Source organism: Triticum dicoccoides, chromosome 7B (assembly GCF_002162155.2).
Source record: "Triticum dicoccoides isolate Atlit2015 ecotype Zavitan chromosome 7B, WEW_v2.0, whole genome shotgun sequence".
NCBI classification, from domain to species: Eukaryota; Viridiplantae; Streptophyta; class Magnoliopsida; order Poales; family Poaceae; genus Triticum; species Triticum dicoccoides.
The window spans coordinates 565,884,245-565,899,352 of record NC_041393.1 but is presented as its reverse complement, the minus strand read 5'-3'; positions in this window follow the sequence as shown (position 1 = coordinate 565,899,352).

Genomic DNA, 15,108 nt, shown 5'->3' with positions numbered 1-15,108 from the left:
AATATAATAATAATCCTTTTATTATTGCCTCTAGGGCATATTTCCAACAGTCTCCCACTTGCACTAGAGTCAATAATCTAGTTACATTGTGATGAATTGAACACCCATAGAGTTCTGGTGTTGATCATGTTTTGCTCACGAGAGAGGTTTAGTCAACGGATCTGCGACATTCAGATCCGTATGTACTTTGCAAATATCTATGTCTCCATCTTGAACATTTTCACGGATGGAGTTGAAGCGACGCTTGATGTGCCTGGTCTTCTTGTGAAACCTAGGCTCCTTGGCAAGGGCAATAGCTCCAGTGTTGTCACAGAAGAGTTTGATCGGCCCCGACGCATTGGGTATGACTCCTAGGTCGGTGATGAACTCCTTCACCCAAATTGCTTCATGCGCTGCCTCCGAGGCTGCCATGTACTCCGCTTCACATGTAGATCCCGCCACGACGCTCTGCTTGCAGCTGCACCAGCTTACTGCTCCACCATTCAACATATACACGTATCCGGTTTGTGACTTAGAGTCATCCACATCTCTGTCAAAGCTAGCATCGACGTAACCCTTTACGGCGAGCTCTTCGTCACCTCCATAAACGAGAAACATGTCCTTTGTCCTTTTCAGGTACTTCAGGATATTCTTGACCGCTGTCCAGTGTTCCTTGCCGGGATTACTTTGGTATCTTCCTACCAAACTTACGGCAAGGTTTACATCAGGTCTGGTACACAGCATGGCATACATAATAGATCCTATGGCTGAAGCATAGGGGATGACACTCATCTCTTCTTTATCTTTTGCCGTGGTCGGGCATTGAGCCGAGCTCAATCTCACACCTTGCAGTACAGGCAAGAACCCTTTCTTGGACTGATCCATTTTGAACTTCTTCAAAATCTTATCAAGGTATGTGCTTTGTGAAAGACCTATGAGGCGTCTCGATCTATCCCTATAGATCTTGATGCCTAATATGTAAGCAGCTTCTCCAAGGTCCTTCACTGAAAAACACTTATTCAAGTAGGCCTTAATGTTGTCCAAAAGTTCTATATCATTTCCCATCAAAAGTATGTCATCTACATATAATATGAGAAATGATATAGAGCTCCCACTCACTTTCTTGTAAACGCAGGCTTCTCCATAAGTCTGCATAAACCCAAACGCTTTGATCATCTCATCAAAGCGAATGTTCCAACTCCGAGATGCTTGCACCAGCCCATAAATGGATCGCTGGAGCTTGCATACTTTGTTAGCATTCTCAGGATCGACAAAACCCTCCGGCTGCATCATATACAGTTCTTCCTTAAGATGCCTGTTAAGGAATGTCGTTTTGACGTCCATCTGCCATATCTCATAATCATAGTATGCGGCAATTGCTAACATGATTCGGACGAACTTCAGCTTCGCTACGGGAGAGAATGTCTCATCGTAGTCAACCCCTTGAACTTGTCGATAACCCTTAGCGACAAGTCGAGCTTTATAGACGGTAATATTACCATCCGCGTTCGTCTTCTTCTTAAAGATCCATTTGTTTTCTATCGCTCGCCGATTATCGGGCAAGTCAGTCAAAGTCCATACTTTGTTTTCATACATGGATTCTATCTCGGATTGCATGGCTTCAAGCCATTTGTTGGAATCTGGGCCCGCCATCGCTTCTTCATAGTTCGAAGGTTCACCGTTGTCTAACAACATGATTTCCAGGACAGGGTTGCCATACCACTCTGGTGTGGAACGTGTCCTTGTGGACCTACGAGGTTCTGTACCAACTTGATCCGAAGTACCTTGATCATCATCATTAATTTCCTCTCCAGTTGGTGTAGGCACCACAGGAACATTTTCCTGAGCTGTACTACTTTCCGGTTCAAGAGGTAGTACTTCATCGAGTTCTACTTTCCTCCCACTTACTTCTTTCGAGAGAAACTCTTTTTCCAGAAAGGATCCGTTCTTGGCAACAAAGGTCTTGCCCTCGGATCTTAAGTAGAAGGTATACCCAATGGTTTCCTTAGGGTATCCTATGAAGACGCATTTTTCCGACTTGGGTTCGAGCTTTTCAGGTTGTAATTTCTTGACATAATTATCGCATCCCCAAACTTTTAGAAACGACAGCTTAGGTTTCTTCCCAAACCATAATTCATACGGTGTCGTCTCAACGGATTTAGTCGGTGCCCTATTTAAAGTGAATGTAGCTGTCTCTAGAGCGTATCCCCAAAATGATAGCGGTAAATTGGTAAGAGACATCATAGACCGCACCATATCCAATAGAGTGCGATTACGACGTTCGGACACACCATTACGCTGAGGTGTTCCAGGCGGCGTGAGTTCTGAAACGATTCCACATTTCCTTAAGTGTGTACCAAATTTGTGACTTAAGTATTCTCCTCCACGATCTGATCGTAGGAACTTTATCTTTCGGTCGTGTTGATTCTCTACCTCATTCTGAAATTCCTTGAACTTTTCAAAGGTCTCAGACTTGTGTTTCATCAAGTAGACATACCCATATCTACTCAAGTCATCAGTGAGAGTGAGAACATAACGATATCCTCCGCGAGCCTCAACGCTCATTGGACCGCACACATCGGTATGTATGATTTCCAATAAGTTGGTTGCTCGCTCCATTGTTCCGGAGAACGGAGTCTTGGTCATTTTGCCCATGAGGCATGGTTCGCATGTGTCAAATGATTCATAATCGAGAGACTCTAAAAGTCCATCAGCGTGGAGCTTCTTCATGCGCTTGACACCAATGTGACCAAGGCGGCAGTGCCACAAGTATGTGGGACTATCGTTATCAACTTTACATCTTTTGGTATTCACGCTATGAATATGTGTAACATTACATTCGAGATTCATTAAGAATAAACCATTGACCATCGGGGCATGACCATAAAACATATCTCTCATATAAATAGAACAACCATTATTCTCGGATTTAAATGAGTAGCCATCTCGTATTAAACGAGATCCAGATACAATGTTCATGCTCAAACTTGGCACTAAATAACAATTATTGAGGTTCATAACTAATCCCGTGGGTAAATGTAGAGGTAGCGTGCCGACGGCGATCACATCAACCTTGGAACCATTCCCGACGCGCATCGTCACCTCGTCCTTCGCCAGTCTCCGCTTATTCCACAGCTCCTGCTGTGAGTTACAAATATGAGCAATGGCACCGGTATCAAATACGCAGGAGTTACTACGAGTACTGGTAAGGTACACATCAATTACATGTATATCAAATATACCTTTAGTGTTGCCGACCTTCTTGTCCGCTAAGTATTTGGGGCAGCTCCGCTTCCAGTGACCCTTCCCCTTGCAATAAAAGCACTCAGTCTCAGGCTTGGGTCCATTCTTTGACTTCTTCCCGGCAACTGGCTTACCGGGCGCGGCAACATCTTTGCCGTCCTTCTTGAAGTTCTTCTTACCTTTGCCCTTCTTGAACTTAGTGGTCTTATTGACCATCAACAGTTGATGTTCTTTCTTGATTTCAACCTCTGCTGACTTCAGCATTGAAAATACTTCAGGAATGGTCTTCACCATCCCCTGCATATTGTAGTTCAACACAAAGCTCTTGTAGCTCGGTGGGAGCGACTGAAGGATTCTGTCAATGACCGCCTCGTCCGGGAGGTTGATCTCCAGCTGGGACAGGCGGTTGTGCAACCCAGACATTTTGAGTATGTGCTTACTGACAGAACTGTTTTCCTCCATCTTAGAACTATAGAACTTGTCGGAGACTTCATATATCTCGACCCGGGCAAGCATCCGCAACTACAAAAGAAGTATTAAGGTAAACCTAACCATAGCATGAAACATATGGATCCAAATCAGCCCCTTACGAAGCAACTCATAAACTAGGGTTTAAGCTTCTGTCACTCTAGCAACCCATCATCTACTTATTACTTCCCAATGCCTTCCTCTAGGCCCAAACAATGGTGAAGTGTCACGTAGTCGACGTTCACATAACACCACTAGAGGAAAGACAACATACATCTCATCAAAATATCGAACAAATACCAAATTCATTATGACTACTTATAGCAAGACTTCTCCCATGTCCTCAAGAACAAATGTAACTACTCACAAATCATATTCATGTTCATAATCAGAGGGGTATTAATATGCATAAAGGATCTGAACATATGATCTTCCACCGAATAAACCAACTAGCATCAACTACAAGGAGTAATCAACACTACTAGCAACCCACAGGTACCAATCTGAGGTTTTGGGACAAAGATTGGATACAAGAGATGAACTAGGGTTTGAGAGGAGATGGTGCTGGTGAAGATGCTGATGGAGATTGACCTCCTCCCGCTGAGAGGATCGATGGTGATGATTTCCCCCTCTCGGAGGGATGTTTCCCATGCAGAACAGCTCCGCCGGAGCCTTGGTTCCGCGAAGGTTCCGCCTCGTGGCGGCGGTGTCTCGTCTCGAAAGCTTGCTTATGATTTTTTTTCCAGGGGAGAAGACTTCATATAGCAGAATATGGGCACCGGAGGGCTTCAAGGTGGCCCACGAGGCAGGAGGTGCGCCCAGGGGGTAGGGTGCGCCCCCCAACCTCGTGGACGGTGGGTGGACCCCTCTGGTATTTTCTTTGCTCAGTATTTTTTATTAATTCCAAAAATAACTTCCGTGGAGTTTCAGGACTTTTGGAGTTGTGTAGAATAGGTCTCTAATATTTGCTCCTTTTCCAGCCTAGAATTCCAGCTGTTGGCATTCTCCCTCTTCATGTAAACCTTGTAAAAAGAGAATAGGCATAAGTATTGTGACATAACGTGTAATAACAGCCCATAATGCAATAAATATCGATATAAAAGCATGATGCAAAATGGGTGTATCAATGTCCCATGCTACCGTTACTTTGAATTTTAATGCGTTCCTAGAGAAAGCTAAGTTGAAAGATGATGGCAGCAACTACACGGACTGGGTCCGTAACTTGAGGATTATCCTCATTGCTGCACAGAAGAATTACGTCCTGGAAGCACCGTTAGGTCTACCACCCGTGCCCACAACTGCAGACATTGTGAATGCCTGGCAAACGTGTGTTTATGACTACTCGATAGTTCAGTGTGCCATGCTTTATGGCTTAGAAACGGGACTTCAATGACATTTTGAACATCATGGAGCATATGAGATGTTCCAGGAGTTGAGGTTGATATTTCAAGCAAATGCCCGGATTGAGAGATATGAAGCATCCAATAAGTTCTACAGCTGTAAAATGGAGGAGAATAGTTCTGTCAGTGAACACATACTCAGAATGTCTGGGTACCATAACCACTTGACTCAACTGGGAGTTAATCTTCCTGATGATAGTGTCATTGACAGAGTTCTTCAATCACTGCCACCAAGCTACAAAAGCTTCGTGATGAACTATAATATGCAAGGGATGAACAAGACTATTCCCGAGCTCTTCGCAATGCTAAAGGCTACGGAGGTAGAAATCAAAAAGAAGCATCAAGTGTTGATGGTCAATAAGACCACTAGTTTCAAGAAAAAAGGGCAAAGGGAAGAAAGGGGAACTTCAAGAAGAACGGCAAAAAGGTTGTTGCTCAAGAGAAGAAACCCAAGTCTGGACCTAAGCCTAAAATTGAGTGCTTCTACTACAAAGGGACTGGTCATTGGAAGCGGAACTGCCCCAAGTATTTGGCGGATAAGAAGGATGGCAAAGTGAAAGGTATATTTGATATACATGTTAATGATGTATACTTAACTAATGCTCGCATTAGCGCTTGGGTATTTGATACTGGTTCTGTTGCTCATATTTGCAACTCGAAATAGGGGCTACGGATTAAGCGAAGATTGGCTAAGAACAAGGTGACGATGCGCGTGGGAAATGGTTCCAAAGTTGATGTGATCGCAGTCGGGACGCTACCTCTACATCTACCATCGGGATTAGTTTTAGACCTGAATAATTGTTATTAGGTGCCAGCGTTGAGCATGAACATTATATCTGGATCTTGTTTGATGCGAGATGGTTATTCATTTAAATTAGAGAATATTTTTGTTCTATTTATATGAGTAATATCTTTTATGGTCATGCATCCCTGCTGAGTGGTCTATTTTTGTTGAATCTCGATAGTAGTGATACACATATTCATAGTGTTGAAGCCAAAAGATTGAAGTTTAATAATGATAGTGCAACTTATTTGTGGCACTGCTGCTTGGGTCATATCGGTATAAAACGCAAGAAGAAACTCCATGCTGATGGACTTTTGGAATCACTTGATTATGAATCACTTGGTGCTTGCGAAGCGTGCCTTATGGGCAAGATGACTAAAACTCCGTTCTCCGAAACAATGGAACGAGCTACTGATTTGTTGGAAATAATACATACCGATGTATGCGGTCCAATGAGTGTTGATTCTTGTGGTGGGTATCGTTATTTTCTTACCTTCACAGATGATTTGAGCAGATATGGTTATATCTACTTAATGAAGCATAAGTCTGAAACATTTGAAAAGTTCAAAGAATTTCAGAGTGAAGTGGAAAATCATCGTAACAAGAAAATAAAGTTTCTACGATCTGATCATGGAGGAGAATATTTGAGTTACGAGTTTGGTCTTCATTTGAAACAATATGGGATAGTTTCACAATTAACGCCACCTAGAACACCACAGCAAAATGGTGTGTCCGAACGTCGTAACCGTACTTTATTAGATATGGTGTGATCTATGACGTCTCTTACTGATTTACTGCAATCGTTTTGGGGTTGTGCTCTAGAGACGGCTGCATTCACTTTAAATAGGGCACCATCAAAATCCTTTGAGACGACGTCTTATGAACTGTGGTTTGGCAAGAAACCAAAGTTGTCGTTTCTTAAAGTTTGGGGATGCGATGCTTATGTGAAAAAGCTTCAACCTGATAAGCTCGAACCCAAATCGGAGAAGTGCGTCTTCATAGGATACCCAAAGGAAACTGTTGGGTACACCTTCTATCAAAGTTCCAAAGGAAAAATCTTTGTTGATAAGAATGGGTCCTTTCTAGAGGAGTTTCTCTCAAAAGAAGTGAGTGGGAGGAAACTAGAACTTGATTAGGTAAATGTACCTTCTTCCTTATTGGAAAGTAGTTCATCACATAAATCAGTTCCCGTGATTCCTACACCAATTAGTGAGGAAGCTAATGATGATGATCATGAAGCTTCATATCAAGTTACTACCGAACCTTGTAGGTCTTCCAGAGAAAGATCCGTGATACGTCTCTGTCATATCTACTTTTCCAAACACTTTTGCCCTTGTTTTGGACTCTAACTTGCATGATTTGAATGGAACTAGTCCGGACTGACGTTGTTTTCAGCAGAACTGCCATGGTGTTATTTTTGTGCAGAAATAAAAGTTCTTGGATTGACCTAAAAATCCACGGAGCAACTTTTCAGAATTAATAAAAAATACTGGCAAAAGAATAAGCACCAGGGGGACCACACCCTGTCCATGAGGGTGCCCTCCCCCTAGGGTGCGCCCCCTGCCTCGTGGGCCCCCTGGACCTCCACCGACCTCAACTCCAACTCCATATATTGACGTTCACGGAGAAAAAAAATCAGAGAGAAAGTTTCATCGTGTTTGACGATACAGAGCCGGCACCAAGCCCTAATCTCTCTCAGGAGGGCTGATCTGGAGTCCATTTGGGGCTCCGAAGAGGGGGATTCATCGCCATCGTCATCATCAACCATCCTCCATCACCAATTTCATGATGCTCACCGCCGTGCGTGAGTAATTCCATCGTAGGCTTGCTGGACGGTGATGGGTTGGATGAGATTTACCATGTAATCAAGTTAGTTTTGTTAGGGTTTGATCCCTAGTATCCACTATGTTTTGAGATTGATGTTGCTATGACTGTGCTATACTTAATGCTTGTCAATAGGGCCCGAGTGCCATGATTTCAGATCTGAACCTATTATGTTTTCATGAATATATGTGAGTTCTTGATCCTATCTTGCAAGTCTATAGTCACCTATTATGTGTTATGATCCGACAACACCGAAGTGACAATAATCGGGATACTTCTCGGTGATGACCATAGTTTGAGGAGTTCATGTATTCACTAAGTGCTAATGCTTTGGTCCGGTACTCTATTAAAAGGAGGCCTTAATATCCCTTAGTTTCCATTAGGACCCCGCTGCCACGGGAGGGTAGGACAAAAGATGTCATGCAAGTTCTTTTCCATAAGCACTTATGACTATATTCGGAATACATGCCTACATTACATTGATGAACTGGAGCTAGTTCTGTGTCACCCTATGTTATAACTATTACATGAGGAATCGCATCCGACATAATTATCCATCACTGATCCAATGCCTACGAGCTTTTCACATATTGTGCTTTGCTTATTTACTTTACCGTTGCCACTATTACAATTACTACAAAACTACTACTGTTACTTTTTCCACTATTTTCGTTACTTCTATACTACTTTGCTACTAAATACTTTGCTGCAGATACTAAGTTATCCAGGTGTGGTTGAATTGACTACTCAACTGCTAATACTTGAGAATATTCTTTGGCTCCCCTTGTGTCGAATCAATAAATTTGGGTTGAATACTCTACCCTCGAAAACTGTTGTGATCCCATATACTTATGGGTTATCAAGACTATTTTCTAGCGCCGTTGTCGGGGAGCATAGCTCTATTCTTTGAGTCACTTGGGATTTATATCTGCTGGTCACTATGAGGAACTTGAAAGACGAAAGAACTAAGATTTATCCCTCAACTACGAGGGGAGGTAAGGAACTGCCATGTAGCTCTGCACTAGATTCTCCTTCTGTTATGAGTAAGCTTGTGACACCTAAACCTGCTTCTTCTATGAATTCTGATATGTTGCATGTTATTGATGATGCCACTTCTACTATGCATGATACTTATGATGAAACTACTTCTGTGCTTGATACTACTGTGCCATTAGGTGAATATCTTGATGAACAACTTGCTAGGGTTAGAGAGAATGAAAATATTGAAACTGATATTATTGAAGATAGTGATGATGAAGGTTCTCCCCCTAAATATGAATTGCATGTTGTTCCTGAGGGTTATGTTATGGATGAAGAAACTGCTAGAGATTTTCTTGCTTACAATGATAGATCTGATCTTAAGAAGTTACTAGCTAAACTAAAACAGAAATCTCTGAATGCTAGAATGAAATATGACCCTGCTTTTGCTACTTCACCTATCTTTATTACTGATAAGGATTATGATTTCTCTGTTGATCCTGAGATAATTACTTTGGTTGAATCTGATCCTTTTATGGCTATGAATCTGAAACTGTTGTGGCACATCTTACTAAATTGAATGATATAGCCACTCTATTCACTAATGATGAGAAATCTCTCTACTACTATATCCTTAAGATATTTCCATTCTCATTAAAGGGTGATGCTAAAACTTGGTTTAATTCTCTTGATCCTGGTTGTGTGCGTAGTCCCCAGGATATGATTTATTACTTCTCTGCTAAATATTTCCCTGCTCATAAGAAACAAGCTGCCTTGAGGGAATTATATAATTTTGTGCAAATTGAAGAAGAGATTCTCCCACAAGCTTGGGGGAGGCTTCTCCGATTACTTAATGCTTTGCCTGATCATCCTATAAGTAAAATGAAATACTTGATATCTTTTATAATGGACTAACCGATGCTTCCAAGGACCACTTGGATAGTTGTGCTGGTTGTGTTTTCAGGGAAACAACAATCGATCAAACTGAATTGCTACTGGATAATATGTTGACTAATGAAAACAATTGGACACTTCTCGAGCCAACTCCAAAGAAAAGAGGTGTTCTATTTCTCAGTCCTGAAGATATGCAAGAGGCAAAGAAATCTATGAAAGAAAAAGGTATTAAAGCTGAAGATGTTAAGAATTTACCTCCTGTTGAAGAATACATTGCCTTAATATACCACCTATTGAAGAAACACATGGTCTTGATAACCCGTCACAGGTAGTAAAGGTAAATTCTCTCTATAGATACGATAAAGTTGAAATCCCGTCTACTAAGTTTGCTATCCAATGCTTGGATGAACTTGATGAATTTATGGCTAGACAAGAAAACTTTAATGCTTATTTTGATAGACAATTGAAACACAATGCTTATATGATTGGACACTTGAGTGATTATATGGCTAGAGTTAAAGGTGAACTTAAACTCATTAGAAAAATGCTTCTATGGTTAACACTCAAGCAGAACAAGTACTTAAGGCTCAAAATGATTTGCTTGATTAATTAAATAATAAACATGACTTTGTTGTTAGAGTGGCTACTAGAACGGGTAAAATGACTCAGGAACCTTTGTATCCTAAAGGCCACCCTAAGAGAATTGAGCAAGATTCTTAGAGAAATAATATTGATGCACCTAGTCCTTCTAAGAAGAAGAAGAAAAAAAATGATAGGACTTTGCATGCTTCTAGTGAACCTGTTGTTGACACACCTGAGAATCCCAATGATATTTCTATTTTTGATGATGAAACACAATCTGGTGATGAACATGAACCTAGTGATAATGTTAATGATAATGTTCATGTTGATGCTCAACCAAGTAATAATAATGATGTAGAGATTGAACCTGTTGTTGTTCTTGACAACCCAGAATCAAAGAATCAACATTATGATAAGAGAGACTTTGTTGCTAGGAAGCACAGTAAAGAGAACCATGGGTTCAGAAACCCATGCCTTTTCCTCCTAAGCCATCCAAGAAAAAGGATGATGAGGATTTTGAGCGCTTTGCTGAAATGATTAGACCTATCTTTTTGCGTATGCGTTTGACTGATATGTTTAAGGTAAATCCTTATGCTAAGTACATGAAAGATATTATTACAACTAAAAGAAAGATAGCAGAAGCTGAAATTTCCACCATGCTTGCTAATTATACTTTTAAGGGTGGAATACCTAAGAAACTTGGAGATCCGGAAGTACCAACTATACCATGCTCCATTAAAAGAAACTATGTTAAAACTGCCTTATGTGATCTTGGAGCCGGTGTTAGTGTTATGCCTCTCTCTTTATATCGTAGACTTGAATTGAATAAGTTGACACCTACTGAAATATCTTTGAAAATGGCCGATAAATCAACAGCTATACCTGTCGGTATTTGTGAGGATGTGCATGTTGTGGTTGCAAATGTTACTATCTTAACGGACTTTGTTATTCTTGATATTCCCGAGGACGATAGTATGTCGATTATCCTTGGTAGACCCTTTTTGAATACTGCAGGGGCTGTTATTGATTGCAACAAAGGCAATGTCACTTTTCATGTTAATGGTAATGAGCATACGGTACACTTCCCGAGGAAACAACCTTAACTTCATAGCATCGATTCTATTGGAAAAAATCCAACTATTATTATTGGAGGTTTTGAATTTCCTCTTCCTACTGTCAAGAAGAAATATGATATTCTTATTATTGGGGATGTGCATATCCTCGTTGAGGTAACCTAGTATTATTTGAAATTTCTCCGGTTACATGTTATTCGGAATGAGTTTGTTAACAAGACTTGATCAACCTTGTTAGTGGATTCCTTTTGATGAGCATGAGATGGATGAAGTTAGAAAGCACAACCTTCTGTACCCTCTTTTTACTTTCTATTATTTAGACTAAATAAAGTAACAATAATATTTTCTGTCTTTTTCTGAATTATCCATGCAATAAAAGAAAATACCCCGGAAATAAAAGTTCTCCAAATGCCCTGCGAATTTAATATGATTTTTCTGGAATATTTGAGAATATCTGGCACTGATAACACAACAGGGGGAGCTGGCACCTAGCCACGAGGGTCAGGGCGCGCCCTACCCCCTGGGCGCGCCCCCCTGCCTCGTGGGCCCACGGTAGCTCCCCTCCACTTATTCTTGCACCCACACACTTCTTCTTCCTCCCAAAAAAATCACTATCCAGCTCAAGCACGAGTTCTAGCTCATCTTGCTGCCATTTTCGATCTCCTTGCTCAAAGCTCCATTCACAAAACTGCTTTGGGAGATTGTTCTTTGGTATGTGACTCCTCTCATGGTCCAATTAGTTTTTGTTCTAGTGCTCTATTCATTGCAAATTTTTGCCGCTTAGGTGACCCTGTTCTTGAGCCTGCATGTCAAATTTATATGGTCCCAAGTAGTTCTAATGCATGATATAGTCTCTTGGCACTTGTGGGAGTAGTTGCTATCAATTTTGTTGAGTTTGGTTCACTTTTATTTTGAGTTACTAAAATTTTCAGGAATTTTTCAGAGGAAGAAATATGTCTAGGAAAATGTACCAAGGCGGTTCTTCAAGGAAGCAAGGACCCAGGCTCGCAATACGTGAGCAAGACGATGAACCACCGAGGGAAGCTCAAGTGCGGCCTGGTGAATGGCCATCAAAGGAGTTTATGGTCAGAGCAGGCATCAAGAATGAATTTGATGCATATGTGCGTAATGCCGATCTTGAGGACTTCATGCAAGATAAGTGCCCTCAATACTACCATTTGACTGAGTCGTTTGTGAGAAGGTTTAAATTTACATCTTCACGCAATTCTCAGAATGTCCTATTTGATCTTTATGATAAATCATATACCATGGACTTAGAAGAATTTACTACTGCTTGTAAACTCCCGCAGTGGGGCAGTGTTAATGAACCTCGTAAATCTGAATATAAAGACTTTCTTGCTAGTAGCATTGTGGGAGAATCTAGAGAAATAGCACAATCTACAATAGGGAGCATCCTTTTTCCTGCTATACATTATTTTGCTCTCTTCATAGGTAGATGCATTAACTGTAAGGATGAAGCATGTCACATATGTGTTCCTGATCTTTGTGTTATCAAGAGTGCTGTATTAGGTGATAAACAATACAACTTGGAGGCAATTGTTGCACGTAGGTTGCATAATAATGGTTTAGATGGAGACTTATTTGGAGGGATTTATGCAACCCGTGTGGCCAATTATCTTGGTATACATGTACATGAAAATGTTAGGGAGTTGCCTCCCGCTTATTTAGATTATAATGCCATGGTTAATCATCATTTTCTTGAGAGGAACAGACATATCCTCCAGTATCGACTAATCTTTGATAGACGTTGCACTGTCCATATTACTCTCCCTGCTCCTGCCTTCCTTGATTATCAGGCAAAAGGAAGATATGTTATCACCAGGGAGGAGGCGAACGAGTACGAGAGGAGGACGGAGGCAGCTCGCCTCCATGCTGTAGCTCATGAGGCAATGGCTTCTGCATCTCAGTATGACCCCAGTTACATCTTCGGATATCCGCCAGGCTACCCATGGCCATAGACCAACTTAGGCCAAAAGCCTAAGCTTGGGGGAGTACGTATTTTTCACCGACATTACATTCATGTTCACACACTCATTCTAGTCGTCGGTGCTCATACTTTTTCATTGTACAATCCATGCTAGTTTGTTTTCTTTTTCTAGCCTTCTTCTTGTGTGTTTGAATAACCTTAAGAAAAACCAAAAAAATTAGTTGTAGCTTTTAGCTAGTTTATTTTCCATGCTGGAGTAGTAGTAATTAAAATAAAACCCAAAAAGATTTCTCGTTCTTCTTTTGCTTGTTGGGAGCTTTCCTGTGTAAATAGTTTTATTTCTTTTCTTTTCTTTGGGGGTCGAGAGGAGAAGATCATAATGAAAAATGTTAAGTGGCTCTCATATGCATTATTGTTGATTTAACCAAGAGCCCATATTACTTTGTCTTCTCCCTTGAATTGAATGCTTGCAGATTCCAGCTTAGTACAATGCACATGCACTATTATTATTATCCACACCGTTCGGTCGTGCAAGTGAAAGGCAATAATGACGATATATGATGGACTGATTGAGATGAGAGAAGCTGGTATGAACTCGACCTCTCTTGTTTTTGTAAATATGATTAGTTCATCATTCCTGATTCAGCCTATTATGAATAAACATGTTTGCAATGACAATTAGAGATTATAGTTGCTTATGCCATGCTTAATTAGCTAAGAGCTTATAATGGTTTACCTTGTGTGCCAACATGCTATTAAAATGGTTGTGATGTGGTATGATAGGGTGGTATCCTCCTTTGAATGATTCGAGTGACTTGACTTGGCACATGTTCACGCATGTAGTTGAAACAAAATCAACATAGCCTTCACGATATTTATGTTCATGGTGGATTATATCCTACTCATGCTCGCACTCATTGTTCATTAATTTTAATGCATGTTCATCACTGTTGTCGCTCTCTAGTTGGTCGCTTCCCAGTCTCTTGCTAGCCTTCACCTGTACTAAGCGGGAATACTGCTTGTGCATCCAAACTCCATAAACCCCAAAGTTATTCCATATGAGTCCACTATACCTTCCTATATGAGGTATCTACCTGTCGTTCCAAGTAAATTTGTATGTGCCAAACTCCAAACCTTCAAATGAATTCTGTTTTGTATGCTCGAACAGCTCATGTATCAACTAGGGCTATCTGTATCTTCCATGTTAGGCGGGTTATTCTCAAGAGGAGTGGACTCCGCTCCTCACTCACGAGAAAATGGCTGGTCACCGGGATGCCTAGTCCCATGCTTAAATCAAATCAAAATAATTGCAAACAAAACTCCCCCAGGATTGTTGTTAGTTAGAGGCACCCGTTGTTTCGGGCAAGCCATGGATTGATGCTTGTTGGTGGTGGGGAGTATAAACTTTACCGTTCTATTTGGGAACCGCCTATAATGTGTGTAGCATGGAACATATTGAGATCTCTCAGTTGTTATGTTGACAGTGAAAGTATATCGCTCAAAATATTATTTATATCTATTTCAAAATCGAGCTCTGACACCTCTACAAATCCCTGCTTCCCTCTGTGAAGGGCCTATCTATTTACTTTTATGTTGAGTCATCACCCTCTTATTAAAAAGCACCCGCTGGAGAGCACCGCTGTCATTTGCATGCACTACTATTAATTTATATTGGATGTGACTATGACTGGATCTCTTTTACCATGAATTACAATGTTTAGTCAGTCCTTGATCTTTAAAGGTGCTCTCCATATATGTTTTGCGGTCTCAGAAAGGGCTAGCGAGATACCATCTTGTTATATCATATTATGATTCTTTTGAGAAAGTGTTGTCATCCGAGATTTATTATTATTGCTCGCTAGTCAATTATGCCATTGATATCAGTAAACATGAGACCTAAGTGTTATTGTGAATATGGTTAGTTCATAATCTTTG